Source organism: Panulirus ornatus, chromosome 17 (genome assembly GCF_036320965.1).
Source record: "Panulirus ornatus isolate Po-2019 chromosome 17, ASM3632096v1, whole genome shotgun sequence".
NCBI lineage: Eukaryota > Metazoa > Arthropoda > Malacostraca > Decapoda > Palinuridae > Panulirus > Panulirus ornatus.
The window spans coordinates 45350843-45360371 of NC_092240.1; the positions used below are offsets into that span (position 1 = coordinate 45350843).

The 9529-nt window shown below is 42.4% G+C and overlaps 1 long non-coding RNA gene across 1 annotated transcript in view; it reads right to left on the bottom strand.

Moving 5' to 3' along the window:
* The window catches only part of LOC139754701 (uncharacterized), a 32551-nt gene extending 27287 nt beyond the window's left edge, over positions 1 to 5264 (bottom strand). Inside the window, exon 1 of the long non-coding RNA XR_011713928.1 lies at positions 4959 to 5264. This is a non-coding gene — a long non-coding RNA (uncharacterized lncRNA). The remainder of the gene's footprint in view (positions 1 to 4958) is intronic.
* Positions 5265 to 9529: the final 4265 nt, after the last annotated feature.

Here is a 9529-nt window from a genome sequence, read left to right on the forward strand (position 1 = left end):
TGATACAGCGCTGGTGGCTGATTCATGTGAGAAACTGCAGAAGCTGGTGAATGAGTTTGGTAAAGTGTGTGGAAGAAGAAAGTTAAGAGTAAATGTGAATAAGAGCAAGGTTATTAGGTACAGTAGGGTTGAGGGTCAAGTCAATTGGGAGGTGAGTTTGAATGGAGAAAAACTGGAGGAAGTGAAGTGTTTTAGATATCTGGGAGTGGATCTGGCAGCAGATGGAACCATGGAAGCGGAAGTGGATCATAGGGTGGGGGAGGGGGCGAAAATTCTGGGGGCCTTGAAGAATGTGTGGAAGTCGAGAACATTATCTCGGAAAGCAAAAATGGGTATGTTTGAAGGAATAGTGGTTCCAACAATGTTGTATGGTTGCGAGGCGTGGGCTATGGATAGAGTTGTGTGCAGGAGGATGGATGTGCTGGAAATGAGATGTTTGAGGACAACGTGTGGTGTGAGGTGGTTTGATCGAGTGAGTAACATAAGGGTAAGAGAGATGTGTGGAAATAAAAAGAGCGTGGTTGAGAGAGCAGAAGAGGGTGTTTTGAAGTGGTTTGGGCACATGGAGAGAATGAGTGAGGAAAGATTGACCAAGAGGATATATGTGTCGGAGGTGGAGGGAACGAGGAGAAGAGGGAGACCAAATTGGAGGTGGAAAGATGGAGTGAAAAAGATTTTGTGTGATCGGGGCCTGAACATGCAGGAGGGTGAAAGGAGGGCAAGGAATAGAGTGAAATGGAGCGATGTGGTATACCGGGGTTGACGTGCTGTCAGTGGATTGAATCAAGGCATGTGAAGCGTCTGGGGTAAACCATGGAAAGCTGTGTAGGTATGTATATTTGCATGTGTGACGTATGTATATACATGTGTATGGGGGGGGTTGGGCCATTTCTTTCGTCTGTTTCCTTGCGCTACCTCGCAAACGCGGGAGACAGCGACAAAGTATAATAAAAAAAAAATAATAATATATATATATACACATACACACACACATACATACGCACATATACACACACACACACATACATATATATACATATGAAAAATGTAAGAAACAATTTAGAAAACTGACAGCCCTGGTTCAATCCACTGACAGCACTTCGATCGTGGTATACCACATCATTCCAATTCACTCTATTCCTTGCACGCCTTTCACCCTCCTGCATGTTCAGGCCCCGATCACTCAAAATCTTTTTCACTCCATCTTTCCACCTCCAATTTGGTCTCCCAACTCTCCTTGTTCCCTCCACCTCTGACACATATATCCTCTTGGTCAATCTTTCCTCACTCATTCTCTCCATGTGACCAAACTATTTCGAAACACCCTCTTCTGCTCTCTCAACCACACTCTTTTTATTACCACACATCTCTCTTACCCTATTATTACCTACTCAATCAAACCACCTCACACCACATATTGTCCTCAAGCATCTCATTTCCAGCACATCCACCCTCCTGTGCACAACTCTATCCATAGCCCACGCCTCGCAACCATACAACATTGTTGGAACCACTATTCCTTCAAACATACCCATTTTTGCTTTCCGAAATAATGTCCTCGACTTCCACACATTCTTCAAGGCTCCTAGAATTTTCGCCCCCTCCCCACCCTATGATTCACTTCCGCTTCCATGGTTCCATCTGCTGCCAAATCCACTCCCAGATATCTAAAACAGTTCACTTCCTCCAGTTTTTCTCCATTCACACTTACCTCCCAATTGACTTGACCCTCAACCCTACTGTACCTAATAAACTTGCTCTTGTTCACATTTACTCTCAACTTTCTTCTTTCACACACTTTACCAAACTCAGTCACCAGCTTCTGCAGTTTCTCACATGAATCAGCCATCAGCACTGTATCATCAGCGAACAACAACTGACTCACTTCCCAAGCTCTCTCATCCACAGCAGACTGCATACTTGCCCCTCTTTCCAAAACTCTTGCATTCACCTCCCTAACAACCCCATCCATAAACAAATTAAACAACCATGGAGACATCACACACCCCTGCCGCAAACCTACATTCACTGAGAACCAATCACTTTCCTCTCTTCCTACACGTACACATGCCTTACATCCTCGATAAAAACTTTTCACTGCTTCTAACAACTTGCATCCCACGCCATATATTCTTAATACCTTCCACAAAGCATCTCTATCAACTCTATCATATGCCTTCTCCAGATCCATAAATGCTACATACAAATAGAGAGGAAAGTGATTGGTTCTCAGTGAATGTAGGTTTGCAGCAGGGGTGTGTGATGTCTCCATGGTTGTTTAATTTGTTTATGGATGGGGTTGTTAGGGAGGTGAATGCAAGAGTTTTGGAAAGAGGGGCAAGTATGCAGTTTGTTGGGGATGAGAGAGCTTGGGAAGTGAATCAGTTGTTGTTCGCTGATGATACAGTGCTGGTGGCTGATTCATGTGAGAAACTGCAGAAGATGGTGGCTGAGTTTGGTAAAGTGTGTGAAAGAAGAAAGTTGAGAGTAAAAGTGAATAAGAGCAAGGTAATTAGGTACAGTAGGGTTGAGGGTCAAGTCAATTGGGAGGTAAGTGTGAATGGAGAAAAACTGGAGGAAGTAAAGTGTTTTAGATATCTGGGAGTGGATCTGGCAGCGGATGGAATCATGGAAGCGGAAGTGAATCATAGGGTGGGGGAGGGGGCGAAAATCCTGGGAGCCTTGAAGAATGTGTGAAAGTCGAGAACATTATCTCGGAAAGCAAAAATGGGTATGTTTGAAGGAATAGTGGTTCCAACAATGTTGTATGGCTGCGAGGCATGGGCTATGGATAGAGTAGTGCGCAGGAGGGTGGATGTGCTGGAAATGAGATGTTTGAGGACAATATGTGGTGTGAGGTGGTTTGATCGAGTAAGTAATGTAAGGGTATGAGAGATGTGTGGAAATAAGAAGAGCATGGTTGAGAGAGCAGTAGAGGGCGTTTTGAAATGGTTTGGGCACATGGAGAGAATGAGTGAGGAAAGATTGACCAAGAGGATATATGTGTCAGAGGTGGAGGGAACAAGGAGAAGTGGGAGACCAAATTGGAAGTATAAAGATGGAGTGAAAAAGATTTTGAGTGATCGGGGCCTGAACATGCAGGAGGGTGAAAGGCGGGCAAGGAATGGAGTGAATTGGATCGATGTGGTATACTGAGGTCGACGTGCTGTCAATGAATTGAATCAGGGCATGTGAAGCATCTGGGGTAAACCATGGAAAGTTCTGGGGGGCCTGGATGTGGAAAGGGAGCTATGGTTTCGGGCATTATTGCATGACAGCTAGAGACTGAGTGTGAATGAATGGGGCCTTTGTTGTATTTTGCTAGCGCTACCTTGCACACATGAGGGGGGAGGGGGATGGTATTCCATGTGTGGCGAGGTGGCGATGGGAATGAATAAAGGCAGACAGTGTGAATTGTGTGCATGTGTGTATGTGTCTGTGTGTGTATATATATGTGTACATTGAGATGTATAGGTATGTATATTTGCGTGTGTGGACGTGTATGTATATACATGTGTATGGGGGTGGGTTGGGCCATTTCTCTCATCTGTTTCCTTGCGCTACCTCGCAAACGCGGGAGACAGCGACAAAGCAAAATAAAAAAAAATAAAAAAAAATAAAAATATATATAGCCTCAGGAACACTTAGTAGCCATACATATGGAAAAATATTGGTGGAGTGTTCAAAGTAAGCCAATAACAACTAGCACTTAAGATACCTCCCAGAGCTTGCTACACAGGACTTCATATGAAGACTCACCAGGTTCAAGGACTAAGTAAGACTATAGAGGTTATGTATATCAGGGAAAATAATTTATGTAAGAGTATATAACATACTTCTAATGTATGAAAAGAACCTATAGAAGCCTCACCTGGTAGCCAAAATGAGAGAAATACAGCTATCAATAAAACTTTTCTACTGCTGGGGACTTCACAGACATTCACTGTGTTACTTGTATGTCAAAATCTGGCACCACATTGGTGGTGCATTTTTATGTATATGACTGGTATAATATGACTAGAATATTGGACATTACGATAAATGTGTCTGCTATGAAGGTTAGGTGAGACTTTATAAACGTTCTCGATTTATTTGAAGTGAATTATCTGCTATTATGCAAACTCCATAGTTTCTCTGATATGCCTCTATCACATTAAGTAATAGCTTTCGGCACAACACATGAGACAGATCTGTCCTATGGAGATATTTCTACAATCACAAAAAAAATATAAAAAGCATCTATAAGGTAAATATCCATTCCACAAAGCTAGTTATGATGCAAAGTTAAAAGAGACTTATACCAAAATATCATTCCTATTATTCTATTCTGGTCTACAAACACTCAGGTAAAATACCATCGCAGGACAATTTGACTTGTATTCCAAAGGCAACAAAGTCGTACATCTAAATCAGTACTCCAACACCCTGGTAAGGTTAATAGATTTTTTTTTCATACATACATGCCATTTCCCATGTTGACGAGGTTGCGTTAAGAACACAAAACTGTGCCTTAAAGGTAATATCTTCACTTGGCTCCCTTTTCTGTTCCTTCTTATGGAAAAGTGAAAACGGGAGGGGAGGATTTCCAGCCCCCCGCTCCCTCCCCTTTTAGTTGCCTTCTACGACACGCAGGGAATACGTGGCAAGTTTTTCTTTCTCTCCTATCCCCTGGGATATATATATGTTCTGTTGAATTATGAACATGTTTCACCCAGTTGTCCACAAACGAACTTCACACTTTCCCTGATCTTCAGATCCCTTCCTACTATTCTATTAATAACCCTCTTAATACTGAATTTCATTTCATCTCATGGGTGACCTTTCAACTCATTTCCATTACGTGTTACGAGGCTAATAATACTCTTCCTCTCATTTCCATAAGTGACTTTGTGAATGCTTGGGGTGTCGTCCCGTCCCCCTGGTAGTGCTGAGCCACCAGGTACATCTCAACCTCTTACCTCAAAGTTAACAACTGCCTTTATAAGTGACTCGATGGTTTGGTCTTCAGTCTTGCTTTAATCCTTGTGTTTAATTATATTTCACTTAATCTTATTCGTCAAGTTCATCTCACATTATACACCAAATAACACCTCTCTCTTTCCCTTTCAGTTACTTACTATGCTTGAGATGGTGATAAAATCGTATAACTAAACAGAATCTAAAGCACTGTTCATATTTTATGGCGTAATAATGTCACATAATGTTGTCAAAATGTGGTTGAGGCAGGTCAGCTAGTGCAGGGGGGAGGCACCTCAATGTTTACAAGTGTGCAGGCAGCCAGGCAGGCCTGCCAACCTCACCTGAAATCAATCTCATTCATGTTACTCCGCCTTAAATTATCCATCATTATCTTTATTTATCAATAAACTGAGCCATCTCAACTTTCTCAGTGTCTTGGAAGAGATGAAAATCCTTAGAGTATTACTTTGTTAGTTACGAATGCTATTATATACTTCATGAGCTCTCTCGCTCACCTGCCTGTCTGTACGTAATAGGAGCTCAGATGATCACATTTGAACAGGATGTCATGATATGGCTTGGGGGGTCTGCATGATGTATACTGATGTCATGACATGGCTGGGGTCTGCATGATGTATACTGATGTCATGACATGGCTGGGGGTCTGCATGATGTATACTGATGTCATGACATGGCTGGGGGTCTGCATGATGTATCCTCATGTCATGACATGGCTGGGGGTCTGCTCTGATGTCATGACATAGTGGGGGTCTGCATGATGTATACTGCTCTGATGTCATGACATGGCTGGGGGTCTGCATGATGTATACTGATGTCATGACATGGCTGGGGGTCTGCTCTGATGTCATGACATAGCTGGGGGTCTGCATGATGTATACTGATGTCATGACATGGCTGGGGGTCTGCTCTGATGTCATGACATGGCTGGGGGTCTGCATGATGTATACTGATGTCATGACATGGCTGGGGGTCTGCTCTGATGTCATGACATAGCTGGGGGTCTGCATAATGTATACTGATGTCATGACATGGCTGGGGGTCTGCTCTGATGTCATGACATGGCTGGGGGTCTGCATGATGTATACTGATGTCATGACATGGCTGGGGGTCTGCATGATGTATACAGCTTTGAATTTCATCTGTGACTTAAGTCTACCTGTCACTGGCTCAGAATATATCCAAACTAGACAGGGGAAGGTTTTAACACACCTGTTTTTAGTGTACTTATATCAAATTATAGGAGAAGTATGAGGTGACAATGTGTCTAACCAATTTCTACATGTTGTGTCTACATTATCTATCACATGACACTGGGTATGGAATCATGATAACAGGCAAACAAAAAAGTAGTATCGCTCCCTGTGTCACCTCGGAGTGCTTCTTTACCACAGCCATTAATGCCCATCTTGACAGTAACTTAGTGAGAGGGACGTACCTGTGTTGCACCACCTCAGTCTACCCAGCAACACATAAAATGTCTTCAGTATTAATGCATTTTAGCTCGTAGAGGGTAGGTAAGACTGTAGTTTGCTACCATCATCGCTAGATATGGGAAGAGCTAAATTTCAGTGTTAGGAAAACGTCTGGGGTGACGATGTTATGTATGGAGGAATTCATACGCTTTCAACTCAGTTGACTTAGTTTGAGACAAATTGAGGCTTAAAATCTCCAACAAGGATGCCATTAAAATATCAAAATGGACGAATTCATAATTAATTGCAGATTCCACATCGTTGGGCAAAATTTGTTGAAGCTTGCCTGATGCCATGTGGAGAGCATCTAGCTCAGACAGGTGTTCATACTTGTTGCTGATTTCCTTTCCTTAAAAAGCGATGACAAGGTACAACTCAGTCTTGAATTTCTCCATGGGTGACTGGAGAGCAGCTGCAGCAACAGATATGGAAATGTTCATGAAGCTCTTCATGGCCTAAATAAGACCAAAACTAAGATATGCTTCTTGAGTTTGATGACCTTGGCTCCCTTTGCCGCCATGTCCACTCTCAGATATCTAAAACACTTCCATACCTCCAGTTTTTCTCCGTTCACATTCACACCCCAACTAACCTGTCCCTCAACCCTCCTGAACCTAATGACCTTGTTTATATTCACGTTTACCCACAACTTCCTCCTTCCACACATTCCTTTAACCACAGTCATCAACTGCGGTTTCTGCAGTAGGTGATAGCTTAAAAAAATGCTGACCGGAATTATATTTTCTTGTCAAGTTATAACTTAATTCTTCTTTTCTTTTTCTTTACCAGACAAACCAGTCGTGGGCCAATCAGGCCTCCTCTTGTCTGTCTTTGCCATGTAAACTCATGTAAACCAGTGCTTTATCAGCAGCAAACTACTGACTCACTTCCCAGGCCTTCTCATGCCGTACAGACTGCATACTCGCCCCTCTCTCCAAGACTCTTGCCTTTACATCCCTAACCACCCCATCCATAAACAAACTAGACAACCATGGGGACATCACACACCCCTGCTGCAGACCGACTTTCACTTGGAACAACTCACTCCCTCTCTTCCTACTCATACACATGCCTTAAACCCTTGATAAAAACTTCTCACTGCTTCTAACATTTTCCCTCCCACACCGTATATTCTTACGACCTTCCACAAGGCATCTCAGTCAACCTTGTCATATGTTATCTCCAGATCCATAAGTGCCACTTATAAGTCCATTTGCATCTGTAAGCACTTATCACATACATTCTTTAAAGCAAACATCCGATCTATGCATCCTCTACCTCTTCTGAAACCACATTGTACCTCCCCAGTCTGATGCTCTGTATATGCCCTCACCCTCTTAATCACGACTTTCCCATACAACGTACTAGGTACTCAAGCTTATACCTCCGTAATATGGACACTTACCTTAACCCCCTCCCCTTGTCTTTACACAACAGTATTATACATGCATTCCGCCAATCTTTTAGAATCTAACCATTATCCACACATACTTTGAAAATCCTAATCACCCAATCAACAACACATTCACCCCTTCCTCCATAAATTCAACTGCAGTACCATCCACTCCTGCTGACTTTCCACATTTCATATGCAAGGCTTTCACTACCTCTTCTCTCTTCACCAAACCACTCTCCATGACTCTCTCACTTCGCAAACCACCTAGACTCAAACACCCTACGTCTGCGGCTCTATCATCGAACATTTTCAACAGTCTTTCAAAATACTCATTCCATTTCCACCTCACCTTATCACACCCTGTCACCATTGCCCTTTTACCCGTTTTACCGATGTTCTTATCTCTTTTGTATTTCGCACTTCATGAAACTACATACAAAACATCTTATCTTCCCTAAAGTTTAATGATACTCCCTCACCTCAATTATCATTAGCTCTCTTTTTCAACCCCTGCGCCTTCCTCTTGGCCTGCCGCTTTCTTTTATAAATCTCCCAATCATTTGCTCTCCTCCCCTTTAAGTACCGGCCCAATGCGTCTCTTTTCTCCGTCACTAACAACTTTCCTTCTTCATCCTACCACTCAACACCCTTTCTAATTTCCACACATCCCACCTTTCTCATGCCACATGCATCTCCCACACATGCTAATCACTGCTTCCCTAAATACCTCCCATTCCTTACCCATTTCCCTAGCTTCATTTACTCAAAACGTTTTGCCATTCTACACTCAATATCTCCTGATATGTCTTCATACAAGTCTCCCTTCCAATGTCACTCTCACCGCTATTCTCGCATCGATATTTTTTTTTTCTTAGCTGAGACAGCACAGCACCCTGACGCCCTAATCAAGACCATCCCATTGACGCCATATATATATATATATATATATATATATATATATATATATATATATATATATATATATATATATATATATATATATATATATATTAAACTATTCGCCATTTCCCGCGTTAGCGAGGTAGCGTTAAGAACAGAGGACTGGGCCATTGAGGGAATATCCTCACCTGGCCCCCTTCTCTGTTCCTTCTTTTGGAAAATTAAAAAAAATTGAGAGGGGAGGATTTCCAGCCCCCCGCTCCCTCCCCTTTTAGTCGCCTTCTACAACACGCAGGGAATACGTGGGAAGTATTCTTTCTCCCCTATCCCAGGGAGGTCCGGAGCTAATGTGGAAGATTCATGATCATAGATGTATATATATATATATATATATATATATATATATATATATATATATATATATATATATATATATATATATATATTATCTTTTTTTTATATTTTGCTTTGTCGTTGTCTCCCGCGTTTGCGAGGTAGCGCAAGGAAACAGACGAAAGAAATGGCCCAACCCACCCCCATACACAATGTATACACACACGTCCACACACGGAAATATACATACCTATACATCTCAATGTACACATATATATACATACACAGACACATACATATATACCCATGCACACAATTCACACTGTCTGCCCCCATTCACTCCCATCACCACCTCGCCACACACGGAATAACATCCCCCTCCCCCCTCATGTGTGCGAGGTAGCACTAGGAAAAGACAACAAAGGCCCTATTCGTTCACACTCAGTCT